Consider the following 20,731-nt stretch of genomic DNA (forward strand, 5'->3'; position numbering starts at 1 on the left):
AGAAGACTTGTTGATGAACAGTAAGCACTGTGACTGTGTTATCTATGATCTGATGGGCCTTGGAGGGGAAATTCTTGGACCGAAGGAGACAGCAGCTGAGAAACCATTCCTACCACTCACACAGGGAATGAACTCGGTTGTGTAACAGTATTGGACCAGCTTCACTGAGAACTTCCGGGCACCCACTCTCCTTGGAATCAATCTTTCTTCTTAAGAATGTGCCCACTTTGTAATTCAAAGTATTGAAACAATGCAACCAAATTAATTCACCGTTAAAGACATTCCATAGTGTAGTTAAAATGCTGGAAGCACCAGTAGTAGAAACACATTTTACTGCAACAGACAGTTATGAAATAACTACAATGCACTGCCCCAGACAAGACATCCAACCTCTTCCTGTATCCCAAGTCCCTCTCAATTTCTCTTATCATTTCCATGTCCACTACTACAGTTTTTTAAAGTCATCCATGCTTTTTGCTGGGATAATTACCACCCAAGTTGGTGGCTCAGCCTCTGTTGTTGCCCTTTTCCTAAGGATGCTCCACATCCAGGGTTCAACCTAATCAAACACCTTTGTATATAAACCTTTTGGGTCCCTTTTGCTTTAGAATAAACGCCAAGCTCCTCTTCATGCCCTTAGGATACACACCAACTTATATCTCTTGCTTCACCTCCCACCACCACCTTCAAGCACCCTGAGCTCCAGCCACACAGACGGATCTGTGGCTCCCTGAAAATGCTACACTACCATGTGTAGGCCTTTGCACCTGCTGTCAGTAATATACCTCACAGTGCTGTATCCCCCTTAAGATTCAACCAAATATCTGCCTCATCTAAAACATTCTTTAGTCCCGTAGATAGCAGGTACACAGATCCATAGACCTAACCAAGAAGGAGCCCCAAGCTAGACCCTGCACTTTGGAGGACCTTGTATGTCATAAAAAGAATAAATTTTTTAAAGAACATATGGACACCTCCATCCTCAGGGTCTGTTGCTCAGACTGACACACTAAGATTCAGAATCCTAAAGATCTGCTTGTCTTGGCGCCTGTGGCTCAAGCGGCTAAGGTGACAGACAGGATTACACCTGAGCTGGCTGGTTCTAATCCAGCCCAGGCCCGCCAAACAACAATGATGGCTGCAACCAAAAAATAGCCAGGCGTTGTGGCGGGTGCCTGTGGTCCCACCTACTTGGGAGGTAGAGGCAGGAGACTCGCTTGAGCCCAGGAGTTGGAGGTTGCTGTGAGCTATGATGCCATAGCACTCTACCCTGGGTGACAGTTTGAGGCTCTGTCTCAAAAAAAAAAAAAGAGAAAAGAAAAAGAAATACTTCTTCATATCTTTAACCCTATGTCCTTGAAACAAAAGGCCTCTGCATTTGAAAGATGCTATGTATTGTGGGGTGGAGCCACCACCAATGATGAAGATGGACGCTGCTGCAGAGTGCGGGGAGGACTTGAGCAGCAATAGTGCTTAGCCAGGAGAGAGGCCGCAGTAATCATTCTCATGCTCTTCAGACAGCGTATGTGCAACAACAGATTCTTACGAAAGAAGCTGCTATTCCCACTCCCCAGCAGAGAGAGCCACGTATGCATTTTTCTTGATCCTCTTTGTGCTCAAATTTATGGTTCCAGAGACACAAATTAGGGAGTATTCACTGCAATTGCACATGGTAGTGGAGGAACATTTTGCAATTTTAAACAATACTCTTCACTCTTAAATTTGTGTATAGGTTGTTCTAAATGTAAAATGTATGACTCATCAGTCCAGCTAACAACAGAATGGACATTGATTGCTAGAATTAAAAAATTTTTTTTATTAACTTTTTTTTTTTTTTAATTTCAGGTTAATTGGAGGGTACAAAAAACCAGGTCACACAATATTTGAATTTGTTAGAGTCCCTCTTGTAGTTGTGTCCCGCACTCCAAAGGTGTGCCATATACCCCTACATTGTGCTCATTAAGTGGGAGAACACCAATCCCACTCCTCCCCCTCCCCCCTCCTCTACCCCCCTCCCCCCTACTTGCATTGATTCACTTTTTCTATGTGGGCGTGTATTAGATCATTCACTGACTTCATAATAAAATTGAGTACATTGGATATTTCCTTTTCCATTTTTGTGACACTTTAGTAAGAAGAATGTGTTTCAACTTCATCCAGGTTAATACAAAAGACATGAAGGGACCATCTCTTCTTATGCTGCAGAGTACTCCATGGCACACATATACCACAGTTTGTTAATCCATTCTTCAGCTGATGGGCATGGAGGTTGTTTCCACATCTTGATGATTGTAAACTGATCTGCAATAAACCATCTAGTGCAAATGTCTTTATGATAAAATGATTTTTTTTTCTTCTGGGTAGATGGCCAGTAGAGAGATTGCAGGGTCAGGTGGGAGGTCTAATTTGAGTTCTTTGAGGATTCCCCATACTTCTTTCCAAAGAGGCTGTATTAGTTTGCAGTCCCACAACAGTGTGAAACTGTCCTTCTGCAATTCTGGGACTTTGTGATGTGAGCTACTGGGGTTAGGTGATGTCTCAGGGTGGTTTTGATTTGCATTTCACTGATGATTAGGGATTATGAGCATTTTTTCATAGGTTTGTTAGCCATTTGTCTAACAGAGAAGGCTCTGTTCATGTCTTTTGCCCAGTGATAGATGGGATTATCTGCTCTTTTTTGAAGAGCAAACTCTAATTTGAGTTCTCTATAGTTCCTAGTTATCAAGTCTTTGTCAGATTTGTAATATGCAAATATCTTTTCCCATTCTGAAGGTTGTCTATTTCCTTTAATTGTTGTGTCCTTAGCTGTGCAGAAGTTTTTCTGTTTAACTAAGTCCCATTTGTTTATTTTTGTGGTTGTGATTGCCCTTGAAGTCTTCTTCATAAAATGTTTCCAAAGAGTTTTTCCCACAATTTCTTCTAGGACTTTTATTGTCTTTTGATTTCAAAATTATTTTTAAAAATATTTAACATAATTTAGTACATTATTTAAAAATTGAATCAGAAATTTCAGCTTTACCTAATTTGTATTTTTAATTATTATTTTATAATTTATATTTTAATAGGTTGTATGAACAAATAAACTTGAAAATGCAAAAGTAATTTAAATTTTAGATTTTGTACAATTGTTTTAATTTATAATTTGATGAAAAATGTTCGGATTTTATATACTTTGAATACAGGCATATAATCAGATATTTAGGCTATTATTGTTAATACTATACACATTGCATGAAAATCTTGACTATAACACCACACTTTATTATTTTGCTAAAATTAAGCCCAGAAAAATATACATGCCAGATGAATAACTTTTATTTATGAACTATGGTTACTTTTATTTTATGGCTTATCTAAACATTGCCAGACCCCCAGCATGCACACAGATGTGTCATTAACATTTAAAGCAGTTGTCTTTGATATTGTGTTGACTTTTGGTAGTAAAGATTCATAGCTCTACACATACTTTTAATTTCATTGTAAAAATAATAGCGTGATGAAGTTTCACTTATGACATTTGGAGTGTTGGGCCTGTGGCATGTGGCTCTCCATTTGTGCCTGTTCCACAGCCCCCGACAGTGAAGGTGGGTCTTCCATTAAGCCTTCTCTCCACTGCATTTCCATAGCCCCCACACGTGTCTTCTATGGACGCACAATCTTACAATTATTTGTTCACAAATCTTTATCACTAAATTACAATCTTGTCAAGGGCAGAGACTTCTTTTTCTCTATAATCCAAGTGTCTAGGATATTTCCTAATGCATAGTAGGAGATATAAATTGGTTGAGTATATATATATAACTAAAACAGGGCAGCATAGTATAAGAGCATAAATTTTTAACCCTAATTGTCCAGGTTGCAGTCCTGACTCTGATATTGTCTCTTAACCCAGAATAGTCTAAGAGCACTTCAGCTTCCTCATCCATAAAAGAGAAAGGATAAAATGTCCTTTGATGTTTGAGATTCCCATGAGGTCGGGACCTTATCATTTTATTACCATAGTCCATCTGCTTCACATAGAGTAGCTACTCAGTAAATATTCATTCACTGATACAGACAATTCATGTGCTAATAAAGTAAGCTTGTTTTGTCTTTATTGTTATTAAGGTTAAATATTAAATGAAGAAATAAATTAATACTTGCAAAAACTCAGAACTGTGGCTGCACATTGGGTAGAATTTGCAAAATAAGTACCTAAATGAAATCAGACAATATTTGGGTTTTCCTAGAAGCCATATCTCATTTCATCATCACAGCAAACCTAGGAAGTATGGACAATTGTTCACTTTATTTTACAGCTAAGAAAATTGAGGCATGGGAAGCTCTAGATGCTTGTACAAGGCCACAGACCTGGAGTGTAGGAAAGCCAGGACTGCATTTCAATTTTGTAGAGGCGGAGTCTGAACCCTTAACCACAGAATGAACTTTCTTTTAAGACACAATTCTTTAAAATACTTATATACTGTATGTACATGTACACATGTATATAAATTATAAAAATGCAATACCCTTTCTTATTCTAAATTGTATCTAATTTTTCCTAAGTTGTCATAATGTTCTAATGTTTTTCAAGAGAAAAAATGTTTTAATCTAACTAGCAAAACTGTAGAGGTTTAGTAAGCAGTAAGTCAAAAAAAGGAAATATATTACATTGCTTAAGATGAATAAAAGCAATGAGCAAAGAAAAATAAATCATTAGCTCTTAGAAGTATAGCATGCTGCTCCATACATGGCCTCTGGTATTAAAGTATTTTATAAACACCCTTATACTTATTCTATAGTACAGAACATACAGGAGAATTATGGGTATCTGCCTGATAATAAAAATAGAGTAAAATCATTTATATCAAGTAACATTTGGGGCAGAGATGATGATTTTAATGTTCCTTCCTTCCCAGAACAAATTAGAACTATCTTAGCACCATAGATAAATATTACAAAATGACTCCATAGGACTTGGGGCTGTTGCCACTGGGTTTTATGTTATCAGGTTGATAAACTTCTCATGAAATGTTCTCCACATATAACAATGTTGTGATCTAATAGGAAAATAAAATTGACAAGCGCAACAACACAAGGTGTATAAACTTAATCTCTCTCGTTTCTGGCTATCTTAGCAGGTATTGCTTACCCAGGCAAGCTGAATTCAATAGCCTTGCCTTAAGAGCCTACCAAGAACTAGAGAAAATGGCAATGAAAGAGTACACAAAGGAAGATGGCAATCCCTTTGCCCTATCAAAGATCAGTACATATAAGTTTTGGTCAAAATGGCAGCATCATACATAGATTCATACTAAATCTGTAAAGTGATCATTTACCAACAGAAAAATTGAGTCAACCTGATGGAATTAAAAGGAGGACAGCCACACTTACCCTGCAGGGGAGATCAGCAAGGTGGTTTTCCCAGGGCAAGGCTTATCCTCTGCACTCCAGATATGCTGACCCCTGCTATTTCCCCAAATGTGGGAAATATGGCTGATAATGTGTGATAGTGGGGAACTGCCTTCACAGGCTCCCCTGATCATGTGTAAGAACATTTTAAAATTTTAAAAATAATAAAAATAAAGAACAAAAATAAATAAAAAGAGGATAGATAAAAGGGGCAGAAGACCTCCAAGATCACAGTTTCTACCCGCCCCAGGTGCTGCCTTCAGACTCTGCTCACACTTTGTACTCTTTATATATATTCAGTATATATTCCTTAAGCATTCATTTGCTGCACATAATAAGTGTAGATCCTAGACCACAGATGCACAAGTAAAAACATAAACTTTTAAGGTGCAGTATTAAAAGAAGAGAAAACAGGAAAGCAATAGGTGTTCCCATATTGCCCTGAGTTCCAGCACTTACCACACTTATAATTTATATTGATTGATGTTTGAGATTCCCATGAGGTCGGGACCTTATCATTTTATTACCATAGTCCACCTGCTTCACATACAGTAGCTACTCAGTAAATATTCATTCACTGATACAGACAATTCATGTGCTAATAAAGTAAGCTTATTTTGTCTTTATTCTAAGTGAAATTCTGTTGTTCTTGGGAGAGGAAAAAAAAGCAGACTTTTAAAAATACACCCAAAATGTTATCCAGAATTACAATAGAATTATAATATGAGAGTGACAAGGCTTACACAGACAACGCATTGTATTTTTTATTAACTTCTAAACTCTTTAATCTCCCAAACGTCATAGCTGGGACAAGTCCACTTAAAGTAACACGATCAGAAAAGAACAGCATATATTATTGAAGTTGGGCAAGATGGGAGGAGGAAAAACTGGTTAGATAAAGAGTAGATTGGCTCTGAGAGACCTCATTATTCTATGTGTAAATTGATGGTACTTTATGAGACTATTCTGAAACAATGGTTTTTTGGATTTTTTTTTAAAGACGGGGTCTCACTCTGTCACTGTAGTGAGTGCAGTGGCATCTTCATAGCTAACTGCAACCTCAAACTTCTGGGCTACAGTAATCTTCCTGCCTCAGCCTCCAGAGCAGCGGGGACTACAGGCTTGTGCCCCATGCCCACACTATTTGTCTATTCTTTGTAGAGATGGGCATCTCACTCTTGCTTAGGCTGGTTTCAAAGTCCTGAGCACAAGTGATTCTTTCACCTCGGTTTCCCAAAGTGATAGGATTAGAGGCACGAACCACCATGCCCTGCTGATAACAGTGACTTTTTAAAGACTATTCTAAGAGATCAAAAGTAAAAGAACCAGAAGCAGAGTTCATAACCAATAAATGTTTGTTGAATCTATTGAGTAGAAATATTGTCTTTTAGAAGAGATATTTCTAGGAGAAAAAGAGAGTTGTTTCAAGTTTAGATGAGAACCAGAATCCAGAAAACTTTAAAAAGTCAACTAAAACAACTTGCTAAATGATTTCTCAAATCACTCTACCTAAAAAGTTCTTTAATAATTTTTCAATTTACTGGGTTAAAGACATTCTTTTCTCACAAACTCTTAACCTGACTGAGTAAAGAACTGAACTCTTGGTGGTGCATATAGTTTCCATTTTCAAATATCTTTTTAAATCTGGGACCTGATGTCATTTAGATCTATTCTAATTCCTATCAGGACTTTTTAGTAAGAGCCTTTAGTAAGATGTGGAGACCGAACACCTTGCTTAGTCCAGGCCCTTTCAGGGAACAATATTCTGAAAGTAACTTGAAAATTAATTTTTGACCTGAGGGCTGTGGCATGTGCCCATAGTCCCGGTTACTGGGGAAGCACAGACAGGAGGATCCCTTGAGCCCAGAAGACTGAAGCTGCAGTGACCTGGGAGAGTACCTGTGAATAACCATTGCAGTCCAGCCTGGGAAATATAGAGAAACTCTCTCTCTAACAAATAAAAGCAATAATTGTAACATGTCTGCTTTTCACTCAGTGATATAATATTTTGAAAGTGCAGTATTGATATTTTATTTATATTTTTAAAAACAAATGTTCAGATGAACTAAGGAATATTAAGCCTCACCTCTGTTCATTATTGAGGGTATAAATGGTGTTAGATCATATTGTTCTATGAATCACTGTGATGTCTATAGACTGGGAGCGCCAAGTATGGAAAGTGTCAGTGTGGAAAAGGACAATTCAGATATTTTACTAACAAAGCAACTGAAAGATTATACCCTACTGAAATTAACTCTGAGCAAATGCCTTCGTAGGGCATTAAAGTCACCATGGCATTATTTGCTTACTTCCTGAATGAATAAGTCATCCATAAAAACAGATTCTATTGGCAAGAGCTAAATTCTTACCTAGCAAAGTTTTTGAAAGCTGGTAGTAATCACACTAAGCTCTGAATTTGGGTGGGCATTGCTGCATCGAATGCTCTGGCATGGAAACATTACCCTGATAATCCCCGAGCTAAAATAAAAGGTGCCCAGCACAAAAGGCTTCCCGACAGAGGGAACTGGCAACACACTACTTTTCTGTGACTAAACCAGTAAGATTCGTCATTGCTGAACCATCTTCGTGTCTACTCTCTCCATCAGCCTTTGCTGTCCCACAGAATTGGAGCTTGCTGCTCTTCTCTAAGAAGAATTTAGAGCATTTTTTAAGGCCACCCAGAATGTCATGCTACTGTTGTGAATATGTGGAGACGGGGGTGGGGGGGTGGGGGGGTGGGGGTAGGATGCTGCATTTGTGCAGGGAAGCATCCCTTTTGTGACTAACATCAGCATTTCCCAGCATGTGTGAGTGGAGGACGTGGGACTGTTCTATATGTTCATTGTATGAAAATTATAAAACATGATGCTAAAAAAGGAGTAAAAATTTAAAAATTTTTAAATAAAAATTGTAAATATAATTCTAAAAATGAATAAAAATCACCCATAATCTTACTACCCGAAGACCACTACTGAGATAGTAGTATGTAATCTTCCAGATACATGTGGAGATGGAAAGAGAGAGATTTAGAAATACAGAGACCGGTAGATCGACACAGACACATACAGAGAGCTAGAGACGGAGATGATGTAAAGATACAAATAGGTTGGGGTGGCGCCTGTGGCTCAAAGGAGTAGGGTGCTGGCCCCATATGCCGTGATGGGTTCAAACCCAGCCCCAGACAAAAACTGCAAAAAAAAAAAAAAAGACACAAATAGTTGGTAGGGTAGATGGACAGATATTATAAATTGACACATTATTCTTTTGTAATTTGTTTGTTTCATTTGTTAATAGTTTGTTAATATTCTGCCATGTCCATTTATACATTTCTACAATGTAAAAAAATATTATTCTAGTAAATGAGTGAACCATAATTCATTTAAGAAATCTCATATGGGGCAGTGCCTGTAGCTCAAAGGAGTAGGGTGCCAGCCCCATAAGCCAGAAGTGAGGGTTCAAATCCAGCCCTGGCCAAAAACTGCAAAAAAAAAAAAAAAAGAAAGAAAGAAAAGAAAGAAATCTCATATGAAAAAATGCTCATCATCCTTAATTATCAGAGAAATGCAAATCAAAACTACTTTGAGATATCATCTAACTCCAGTAAGATTAGCCCACATCACAAAATCCCCAAACCAGAGATGTTGGCGTGGATGAAGAGAAAAGGGAACACTTCTACACCACTGATGGGAATGCAAACTAATATGTTCCTTTTGGAAATATGTTTGGCAATCATTTAGGGATCTAAAAATAGACCTGCCATTCGATCCTACAATTCCTCTACTAAGTATATATCCAGAAGACCAAAAATCACATTATAACAAAGATATTTGTACCAGAATGTTTATTGCAGCCCAATTCACAATTGCTAAGTCATGGAAGGAGCTCAAATGCCCATCAACCCACGAATGGATTAATAAATTGTGGCATATGTACACCATGGAACAGCTTTTAAAGAAAGATGGAGACTTTACCTCTTTCATGTTTACACGGATGGAGCTGGAACATATTCTTCTTAGTATCTCAAGAATGGAAGAAAAATTATCCAGTGTACTCAGCCCTACTGTGAAACCAAGTTATAGCTTAAGCTATAACCCAATTATAGCCCAAGAATATGGGGAAAGTGAAGAGGGAGGGGAGGTGAAGGGAGAGGATGGGTAGAAGGAGGGTAATTGGTGGGACCACACCTACGGTGCATCTTACAAAGGTATATGTGAAATTTACTAAATGTAGAATATAAATGTCTTAACACAATAACTAAGAAAATGCCATGAAGGCTATGTTAACCAGTTTGATGAAAATATTTCAAATTGTATATTAAAACAGCACATTGTACCCTATGATTGCATTAATATACACCGCTATGATTTAATTTTTAAAAAAAGAGTGATAAGACAAAAAAGAAATCTCTTATTATTGGACACTTTGGTTGTTGCCAATATTTTTTTTTTGACAGAAAACTTTGTAATTGATCATCTTGCATGAGAAGCTATAAATATTGGCTTTGATTTTTTCTTGATATGAATTATAGAGAGTGAAAGTGCATGCATATTTTCAGGCTCATGGGTGCATAACTTCCTTTGAATGTCAAACCTGGTGTCAGAGGCACAGTGAAGGGTTCTCTTCTGTGACAGGAGCACATTTGCTGTTGCTCAGGGACAACACAACAGTGTGGGAGCTACTATTTTGATGAAGAGCATCTCCTCTGGAAAACATAACACCAGGTGTTTTCTTTCTTTTGAGTAAAACTTTAGCTTTCCTAAATCTCACTGACTGGTCTCAGCAGAGCCACAGGGTCCGTGTGTCAGGGGACTGATGTCTGATCAGCTGTGGCCGCGGAAGGTGGGCTGGGAAGTGGATTTCTCATCTGCAACAAGGTCTCAGGAGCTACTTCTCTGCATGATTGTCCGACCTCGGGTGGGATTTAGGGATTCCAAATCCATCCTCTCTCTTTCTTCGATCAGGCTGCAAATAATGGACATTGTGATCCTGGTCCACAACTCTGCTGGTTGTGGCTGATATTCTCGGCCCACACCTGCTCTGCACCCTTCACTTCCTCCATCACCTTTCCACGCACACACCCTTGTTTTCCTTCCCCCACATAATCTTTATGATCCATTATAAACCATCTAACTCCTTATAAACACCACTTTCTTGCCCTCTTTTATGCACCATAGACATTTCCCTATTGCATAAAATTCCTCCCTCTCTAGTTTCTTCCCTGTTGGCTGAGTGTCCTCCTAGGTGACCTGGCTCTTTCTAAGAATGGACAAGAGCTAGACCACCAGTGATCTGGGAGTAACTTGGGAGGTAGGAGGAAACATCTAAGGGCGCTCTAATATGTGCAAAACTGAGGGAAATGGAGGGATAGAAAGGACCTAAATAGTGTAGAAAGATCATAAAAATGATTTCCACTCATTGTAATCGAAATATTCACCAACTACTACAAATTTAAAGGTTCATTTGCACAACACCACAATGAGATACCTAGTGGACAGGTGTTGGCAGGGATAGGGAGAAATTGGAACCTTCCTCATACATTGCTGGTGGAATATAAAATAATGCAGACACTAGGGAAAATCGTTTGGCAGTCCCTCAAAAAGCTAAACATAGAGCTACCGTCTGACACAGCAATCCCTCTCCTAGATATAGACACAAAGAATTGGAAGAGGGTTATTCATGATAGTCAAAAGGCAGAAACAACCTAAGTGTTCATCCACAGACAAATGGATAAACAAAATGTGGTAGACACACAAAAGACTATCATTCAGCTATAAAAAAGAGGCTTCAGGTAGAAACATCGGTCTTGAGGATGAGGAAGATGAGTGAAAGCAGCTGGGGGATGTCATGGTGGGCTGTGGGTCCTTCCTCTCCCACTTACTGGATGAATCTCTTACCTTCTTACCTATAGTTTTTCTTACCTTCTTACCTGCAGCTTTTCTTATGCAAAATGGGGGAAATAAAAATCAGGATCTTTGGGAAGACGAAATATTTGTAAAGGGATCAGTAAAAGTTAGTTTTCAGCAATAAACCAGAAACAGAATCAACTTCCACCAAGAGAATTTGCATGAACAGGGACTCTACCAAACAAATGCCAACATGGTAACCTAATTGTGTGTACCCTCACATAAATCCGAAATCCAAAAAAAAAAATAAAATTTTAAAAAAAGAATGTTTATGATCTTTTCAAGATTTACCACGCAGGGGCTGATGATTTTATTTTCTCCTCGTCCAAAAGAACGATTCATTCCCTCCAACTAAACCACACTACTAAATGGGAAGTCCCTGCCAACAGAACACTCCCATGGAGGGTTGCAAGGAGCTGTGCACTGCATCTTGTTCTGTAAGTCAGATTCAAGACCTCTGACCAGGGACTGATAATTATCGTCACAATGCATTCCTGTGTAAATTCTCTATTACTTCCATAACAACTCACCACAAATTTAATAGCTTAAAACAGCACACGTTTACTCGCTTATAGTTCCCCAGGTCAGAAATTCCACATGGCTGTCACTGCTCTAAAGTCAGTTGTCATTGGGACTCAGTTCCTCTTTTGGTGGCTCGTAGAATGGAAGCTGGTTCTCTGACTAGTGGCTACCCCATTCTTCGGCTCATGCCTGACTTCTTTCACCTTCAAAGTGTGCAATGTACCATCTCTCTGACCCTGCTTGTCATCACATCCTTTCTCTAGCTATAGCCAGAAAAGATTCTCTGCTTTTAAAGATTTGTGTGATTACATTGTGTGCAGCCGAATAATATGGGATAATCACCCAGCTCAAAGTCTGTATTTTATTCACATCTGTGAAGTCCATGTTGCCATGGTAGGGAACATATTCACAGATTCTGGGGATTAGGATATAGGCATCTGACAGGGCCATTTTTCTGTCCACCACAATTTCAAACAGTACAAAGATCTTCCATAAGAACAAGGATATACAACTTCATGCAATGCCCATTCTTAGCATGTTTCTCGAGGCATTTTTCTATATCTGTTCCAAAAAGCTCTCTGATCTCTTACATAATACTTAGTCTATACAACTCTTAATATAAGTCACAGTCTTTAGCTATCACGCCAAAACGTATTTTTTTTACATATACATGTGATTATTAGGTTTCCACTTTTCGCCTTCACAAAATTAAAAAGGCTTAAAATTTAATAACAATAACAATGTTTAAGATAAGGACTAGAAACAAAAACCTTGTAAAGAACGAAGGAAGATAAATACATTCAGAAAAGAAATCAGATGCTTGCTGCATTGAAATATTAAGCAATAATAATAATGCAAAAAAGTAACATTCACATTGTCAAATAAGAGTATGTCTACTATAGGATGCTTTGACTCTGAGGTTCAGTATGGAGTCATCAGTTAACTTCTTCTTATTATTTTTTTTTCCAAAGTCTCAAAAAATAAATAACTAATATTTATAAATAAAAGTAAAATTTCAAAAAACAGATCATGCCAAATCTTATAGACAATAGAAAAAAAAGAAATACTTCAAAATCATTCTATTTAATCTGGATACACCTGATATTAAAATTGGAGAAAAATATTATTATAAAGGGGAAATTACAAACATATTTCACTTATAAATGAAGATATAATATTCTAAACAACATATTATGGGTTGAATTAAAAATTAATGTTTAAGTAATATACTTTGATCAGAACTAAATCCAATTTATGTGAGAATTAGTCACTCTTTTCTTTTCTTTTCTTTTCTTTTCTTTTCTTCTTTTCCTTTCCCTCACCCGCTCCCTCCTCCTCTGATCTCCCCTTCCCACATGCCCTACCATGTCATTAATTGTCATTAATTGTCCTCATATCAAAATTGAATACATAGAATTCATACTTCTCCATTCCTGTGATGCTTCATTAAGAATAATGTGTTCCACCTCCATCCAGTTTAGTACAAATGCTACAAAATCTCCATTTTTTAATGGCTGAATAATATTCCATGGTATACATATACCACAGCTTACCAATCCATTCCTGGGTTGAAGGACATTTAGGCTGTTTCCACATTTTAGCAATTGTAAATTGGGCTTCGATAAACAGCCTAGCACAAGTGTCTTTATAATAAAAGGGTTTTTTTCCTTCTGGATAGATGCCCAGTAATGAGATTGCAGAATCAAAAGGGGGGGGGGGTGTCTAGGTTGAGTTCTTTGAGGTTTCTCCATATTTCCTTCCAAAAATGTTGTATTAGTTTGCAGTCCCACCAGCAGTGTAAAAGTGTTCCTTTCTCTCCACATCCGTGCCAGCATCTGTGACTATGAGATTTTATGATCTAGGCTATTCTCACTGGGGTTAGATGAATCTCAGGGTCGTTTTAATTTGCATTTCTCTAATAATTAGGGATGACGAGCATTTTTTTGTGTGTTTGCTAGCCATTCATCTGTCGTCTTTAGAGAAGATTCTATTCATCTCTCTTCCTCATTGATGTATGGGATTGTTGGTTTTTTTCTTGTGGATTAATTGAAGATACTGGTTATTTAGCTTTAATCTGATTCAAATTATGCAAATGTCCTTTCCCATTGGATAATTTGTCTATTTGCCGTACAGAAGCTTTTGAGTTTAATTAAATCCCATTTGTTTATTATTGCTATTGTTGCTATTGCCATGGCAGTCTTCTTCATAAAGTCTTTCTCCAGGCCAGTATCTTCCAGTGTTTTTCCTATTCTTTCTTTGAGGATTTTTATCATTTCATGCCTTAAATTTAAGTTCTTTCATCAAACTGGTTAACATAACCTTCATGTCATTTGATGAGAGTATTTCAAAATGTATATGAAAACAGCACACTGTACCCCATGATTGCATTAATGTAGACAGACAGTTATGCTATAAGAAAAAAAATTAAGTTCTTTATCCATCTTCAATCAATTTTCATGAGTGGAGAAAGGGGCAGGTCCAGTTTCAGTCTTTTACATGTGGATATCCAGTTCGCCCAGCTTCATTTGTTGAATAGGGAGTCTTTCCCCCAGTGGAGGCTCTTATTTGGTTTATCGAAGATTAGGTGGCTGCAAATTGTTGGTTTCATTTCCTGGTTTTTTATTTGATTCCAAATATCTATATCTCTATTTTCATGCCAGTACCATGCTGTCTTGGCCACTATGGCCTTGTAATATAGCCTAAAATGTGATATGGTGATATCCTCAGTTTTGTTTTTATTATTAAGAACTGCCTTAGCTATACAAGGTTTTTTCTGGTTCCATACAAAACGCTAAATCATTTTTTCCAAGTCTTGAAAGTAAGATGTTGGTATTTTAATAGGGATGTTGTTGAATTGGTAAATTGCTCTGGGAAGTATAGACATTGATGTATTTTTACTGACATTATACAGGTCAACATTTATAGATTCTTACATCACAGATTAACAGACTAAATTTTCAATGTGCCTGTTACTCTTCTTTGGAAAATGGCAGTTAGCTGCCATCAGACTTTTTTGTCCTGAAACTATATGAACTTTTGTAATTCTAAAAGGAAATAAAAGAGAGAGAATTCATTAAAATAGTTGAAATTAATGAATAGACAGACTAGCAATTGGAAAATACTATGCTTATGCTCTGAAGAGCTCATCATTACTTTCCTGTAATTCTAAAAGGAAATAAAAGAGAGAGAATTCATTAAAATAGTTGAAATTAATGAATAGACAGACTAGCAATTGGAAAATACTATTGCTTATGCTCTGAAGAGCTCATCATTACTTTCCTAAAAATACTCAAAACAAACTCTCCTGATTCTCCACTACATCCTCTGTCTAGTGGTTTTGCATTTCCACAACTAGGGGCAATACATGTCCCAAAGAAGACAAATAATACCCATTCTCCTGTACTGGGGCTGACACTTGTTTTGATATTATCTTGAGGGCCACCCACATTATAGGGTTTATCATTACATAACAGATCCAATGTTGATTATCTTTCATAATCTTAAAAATACTTATTCTCCAGAGATGAACAAAGAAAACCTAATAATCCAAAGAAAATTATAAAATGCCTGAAGAGTTCCATGAAATGGTTCCTCTAACCTTACGATCCCATGCATGTGGATTTCACTCCCTGTACAGCAGAATGATTGTTGTCTCTACACAAGACTTTCCTAGTCACCTTTGACCTTAATGAAATGTCAATTGACTATCTCAGGTTGTCTCTTTGTACATCATGGTTTGTTAGTAACTGGGACTCCTTATCCAAACTAGAGAAAAGCTCTAGCAAGCACTTGCTTCAAGCCTATGAGATAAGCATATTCTGAAATCAAAGACTGACACAAAACTCTCTTCTGATGGTCTCGTTGAACTCTTCTTTATCTTTTCACTTTGTGGGGACATCATCACTTTGCTGCTAGTACTATGGATTCATGGAACAGTAGAGAATCTTAGCAGGGCCCTGGCAGCAAAGAAGGCAGCATCTATGTATGTGTGTGTGTGTGCACGCCTGCACACGTGTGTATGTGTGTTTCTAGCCCCACTGTTCTCCCTGGCAGCAGAGTCTACTGTGAGATTGGCTGCCAGTGGTTTAAAAAAAAAAAAAGACTCTAAATTCTTCCCAACCCCTCCAGGATTTGTGTGGTGGAGAAAAGAAGACTTAACTCTTAAACATGTCTTTTCTGAATAGTAAGACTGTTTTTCTAGTTTATAAAATTAATAAATGACTATAACTGTTGCTACATGTCTATCTGCCTCAAAAGATCTTGGGCCCTTTAAGTCAGGAGCAACATCTTACTCATTTTTGATACTAGTGTCCATTACAGTGCCTGGCCTAGAGGAGGGATTCATTAAAAGACAGTTGAATAAATAAGCAACAAACATTGTGAAACAACTATTATTTACCTTTTATTAATCTATAATTAACTGTAATGTATTTGAATTAATGAGTTCATTCAAAAGCAATAAACAAGCATCTGCTATGTGTCTGACACTGCATCAGTCCTGGGGAAACAAACATGAAATCGACACAGCCCTGCCCTTGGAGCCCTGTAGCTGGCCAGGAGCAGGGGTCACAAACACAAAAGACTGCATTCCCAAGGGGCCAAGTACACAGTGAGCAAAGTTGGAGAAGCTCATGGTTCTACCAGTGGAAAGAGATGGTGAAAGGCAAACTCGGAGAGGAGGCTATGTTTGTCCTGGTCCTAAAAGGGCAAAGAAATAGAGAAGGGGAATGTCGTAGACGAGGAAGAAGCATGCACGAGAGGAAAGGCAGAAAAGAACAGGACTGGCTTAGATAATGGTGAGGTTGTCTGGAGAGGTCAGAACTCCAGGGGTATAGCTGGGGAGTGGCAGGAAGTGAGGCACTGGAAGTGAGTGTTCGAGATCTTGAATGTAGGTGCAAAGAGTTTGGAATGTGTCCCCTTGGCAGTCCAACCTCATGAAAGGTGCGTGGCCAGAGAGCAACCCCACCTCCTCTGCATTCTGGGGACAGCTACTGTGATGGGGAGGAGTCAGACAGATGGCAATAGAGTTGGAAGGTTGTGACAAGGAAGAGAGTTTCTGCTCCCAAAGAGACCCTCATATTGCACACTCTGCACACACAATTTCCAGGTCCAGACCTAGGGTCTGAGTGTGAGGTGTGAGGTCGGGGTATCTGATGGCCTCTGTAGTTCAGTCCCTACCGCATCCCACATACAGCCAAACTCAAGTCAACATACTGTGCAAAAAGACAAACTTCTGACAGTTGAGCCACTAGTGTCTGTCTGAACACATACTTACTAAAGACAGACAGTCTGTCCTTGTTTGCTCCAGTTTCCATGTTTTCGTCTGTGTGTCTCTGCTTCATGAGAAAAGAGATTAACACCAGAAGGGCAGTGTGTGACATTCTTCGACCATTTGCCACCGCCCTGCCCTGGGTGATCTCATGTGGAGGTGAAGTAATGGTACAATTGCTCCTTGGGTGCTTTGCTGAGTTTGCAGGCAGAAATGCCAGGTGGAGGGGTTTATATGTTTGACTGAGAGAAATAAACGGGTGTTTTATATCACGTGGGTATTATATTCATGTAATAATGTACATTGTAACTGACTCAAGTCTGGGATTTATAAACCTGAACCTAGTTTATTTGGTTTCTTTACTCCTCTCCATATTATCCAACTTGTTTATAAGAAGTAAAACAAATTATCAGAATTTTATAAGAGCTAGGGAGGCAAGATAGTGGACTAGACTCAGCCTGTGTATGCTGTGTTTAAGAAGAGGGTCAAAAGTTGTAGGTGGGTGGATGCCCACCTGTGGAGGGGCCTGCTTGGAAAGAGCATTGTGACTCACCAGAGAATCGATGGGGGAGACAGTCAGGGTGAAGGAGAAGGGAAGGAAGTGATCCATTTTGCAAGATCAGATGCTACCTGGAGGCGGCATCTACCCAAAGGAAAAGAAGTTGTTTTTATCAAAAAGACACCTACACTGTCATGTTTATTGCAGCATAGTTCACATTTGCAAAGATGTGGAATCAACCTCGGTGCCCATTGATTCATGAACAGATTAAGAAAATGTGGTATGTATGTATGTACCATGGAGTAGTACTCAGCCATGAAGTGTCTTTTGCAGAAGCTTGGATAGAACTGGAGACCATTATCTTAATCAAAGTATCTCAGGAATGGAAAAACAAACACCACATGTACTTGCTAATAATTCAGAGCTAATGGATGAGCACACATGAGCACAAAGAGAGGTAAAGTTGGAAATCAAGATGGGAGAAAGGGGCTCAGCGCCTGTGGCTCAAGTGGCTCAGGCACCAGCCACATACACCTAAGGTGGCAGGTTTGAATCCAGCCCAGGCCCACCAAACAACAATGACAGCTGCAACCAAAAAATAGCCGGGCTTTGTGGCGGATGCCTGTGGTCCCAGCTACTTGGGAGGCTGAGGCAGGAGACTCGCTTGAGACCAGGAGTTGGAGGTTGCTGTGAGCTATGATGCTATAGCACTCTACCCAGGGGGACAGCTTGAGGCCCTGTCTCAAAAAGAAAAAAAAGATGGGAGAAAGGGAAGAAGGGATAAACTGAACCCAATTGGGTACACTGAACGCGATTCAGGTGACGGACACACTCAAAGCCCCAACTTAAACATTGTATGTGTAAAAGGCATCTATGTAACAAAAACATTTCACCGCCCTTAATATTTTGAAATAATAAAAAAATCTAAAAAATATAAAAGCAAGTTGCATTCAACATTCAATTTTCTTAATACTTAAAAGGCAAAATGGTAAGAGTTGTTATTGGTGTAGGGATGGAAATATAGGTGATTGTTTTTTCTCTTTTCTTTGTTTTTGATAATGTGATATGTTTTTAACTGCTATCTGGAGATAATACATACGCTAACATTTCTCCTAATAGAGCCCTAAAAATGAGCAGTACTGACCAGATTCTGCCCTATTTAAATGCCAGAGTTAAGATACCTTCTGGAAGTGTCTAGTTCTCCCAGTTGCAGGCCCTCTAGGATGGCCCCTCACAACTGCAGAACCAGGTCCTCTTCTCCTTTCTGTGGTCCCCAAATACCCCTCATAATTGGCTCTTAAAGTTCTTCTACCTCAACAGGCTTCTCATTCAGAACTTTTTTCCCTCACTGATTCTCCAGCCTCCTATTACAGCTCCTCAGTAAGCTGTGCCACCAATTCGACTCAGTCACAATTGACATCCAGTTTGGAACAGGGTAGACGACCTACCTTTTATTAATAAATTAGGATGATGCAAATACACTAATTTTTGTTGCTGAGTTTTGTGGGGTTTTCTCTTTTTTGTATTTAATTAGTTTGTTTGGGGTCTTTGTTATTACTGTTAGTTGTGGCCAAACAGAGAGTGTACTCACATTGCCCTTGGAAGTTACCTTAGACAGGACACTTTGTCAATGCCCCGTAACATGTTTATGCATGTCCATGCCCTTCGGGCCTAAATCAACTCTTGTAAACTTAAAGTAAGTGAATAATTAAAAGGCAAAAAATAACATATGTACAAAGATGCTTATAAGAATATTAATCTACAGCAGTGTTTTTCAACCTTTTTTATCTTTGGGCACACTTAAACCTATAGTTAAATTTTGCAGCACACCAGTTAACAATCACTGATCTATAACAATAAAAGTAAATAATAGAATAATTATATATTATAATCAGTAACACTTACACTTTATTTTGCCTGTGAGATTCTTTCTTTAATGAAACATGATACATGTACTATGTAAACTGCTTTAAATAGTTTATTTTTTTAAAAAAGCAACTCCTCTAGATGAAGCCAGGAGGCAGAGGTAGGAAACCAGGTCTACTTGCCTGTGCTTCTGACCTAGCTCCACTCTGCAAGATGGCCCCAAACCGCTTCTGAGAATTCTCAGGGCACTGTGGAATGTAGTAGGAAAAATACTGTGACATCATTTCTGTTGTCACTACAAATAAGTGGATAAGCCATATAAACAGTGTTTTATGAGGCAACGTTTATAAAGTGATGCCAAAGAAGAAGAGTGAAATACATCCAGACTGGGCAGTGCCTGGGGCTCAAAGGAGTAGGGTGCCAGCCCCATATACTGGAGGTGGCAGGTTCAAACCAGCCAAAAATTGCAAAAAATAAATAAATAAATACATCCATACCATGTGTGTATAAAATGGTACAAATATGTGTAATTAAAATCAGAATGATAGTGCATAGATGAACATAATTGGTCTTATCTTACAATGTTGTTTTACAAACATATATGTGTCCCTCTACTTGAGGGAAATGTGTTTTATCAAGCCCACTAATTAGCCTTAACGCTTTAAGCAATTAACCTGGCCGTCCTCAGTATTCTTATCTTTACTACATAAAATGGGAATAATTACATTCCCTGTGTCATAGGGTTATTGTGAGGTGGTGTGTAGATAGTGCTTTGAAGAATTCCTCAACAGGCTCAGTGGCCGTTGCACAGTGGTTACAGTGCCAGCCACATACACTGAGCTTGGTGGGTTCAAACCCAGCCTGAGCCAGCTAAACAACGGCGACAAAATAGCCAGGCATTGTGGAAGGCACCTAGAGTTCCAGCTACTTGGGAGGCTGAGGCAAGAGCATCGCTTAACTCTGAGAGTTTGAGGTTGCTGTGAGCTGTGATGCCATACCACTCTACCAGGGGTGACGTAGTGAGACTCTGTCTCAGAAAAAAAAAAAAAAAAAAAAGAATGCCTCAACAGATTCTAGCTGTCATTAGCAATGAGCATTTCACTATATTCAGCTGATGTTTGAGGTGAATTGTGGAAACCACAGAGAAAAGTTCAGATTAAGCCAGCTACCCATCTTTTCACTCTTTCTGCTCAGTGCAGTAAATATCTACCCTGCTCTTGGACTAAGACCCTTTGTAGCAACAGGGCAACCACAGGAAACAGCAAGTCTGTGTGCTTCTAG

At 38.5% G+C, this 20,731-nt stretch overlaps 1 pseudogene; it reads left to right on the top strand.

Annotated features, from left to right (window-relative positions):
• The first annotated feature begins 5,365 nt into the window (after positions 1-5,365).
• LOC111728084 lies at positions 5,366-5,519 on the top strand (annotated as a pseudogene).
• The last annotated feature ends 15,212 nt before the right edge of the window (positions 5,520-20,731 follow it).

This window comes from Otolemur garnettii, unplaced genomic scaffold (genome assembly GCF_000181295.1).
Source record: "Otolemur garnettii isolate 467f Iridium unplaced genomic scaffold, OtoGar3 scaffold00004, whole genome shotgun sequence".
Taxonomy (NCBI): domain Eukaryota; kingdom Metazoa; phylum Chordata; class Mammalia; order Primates; family Galagidae; genus Otolemur; species Otolemur garnettii.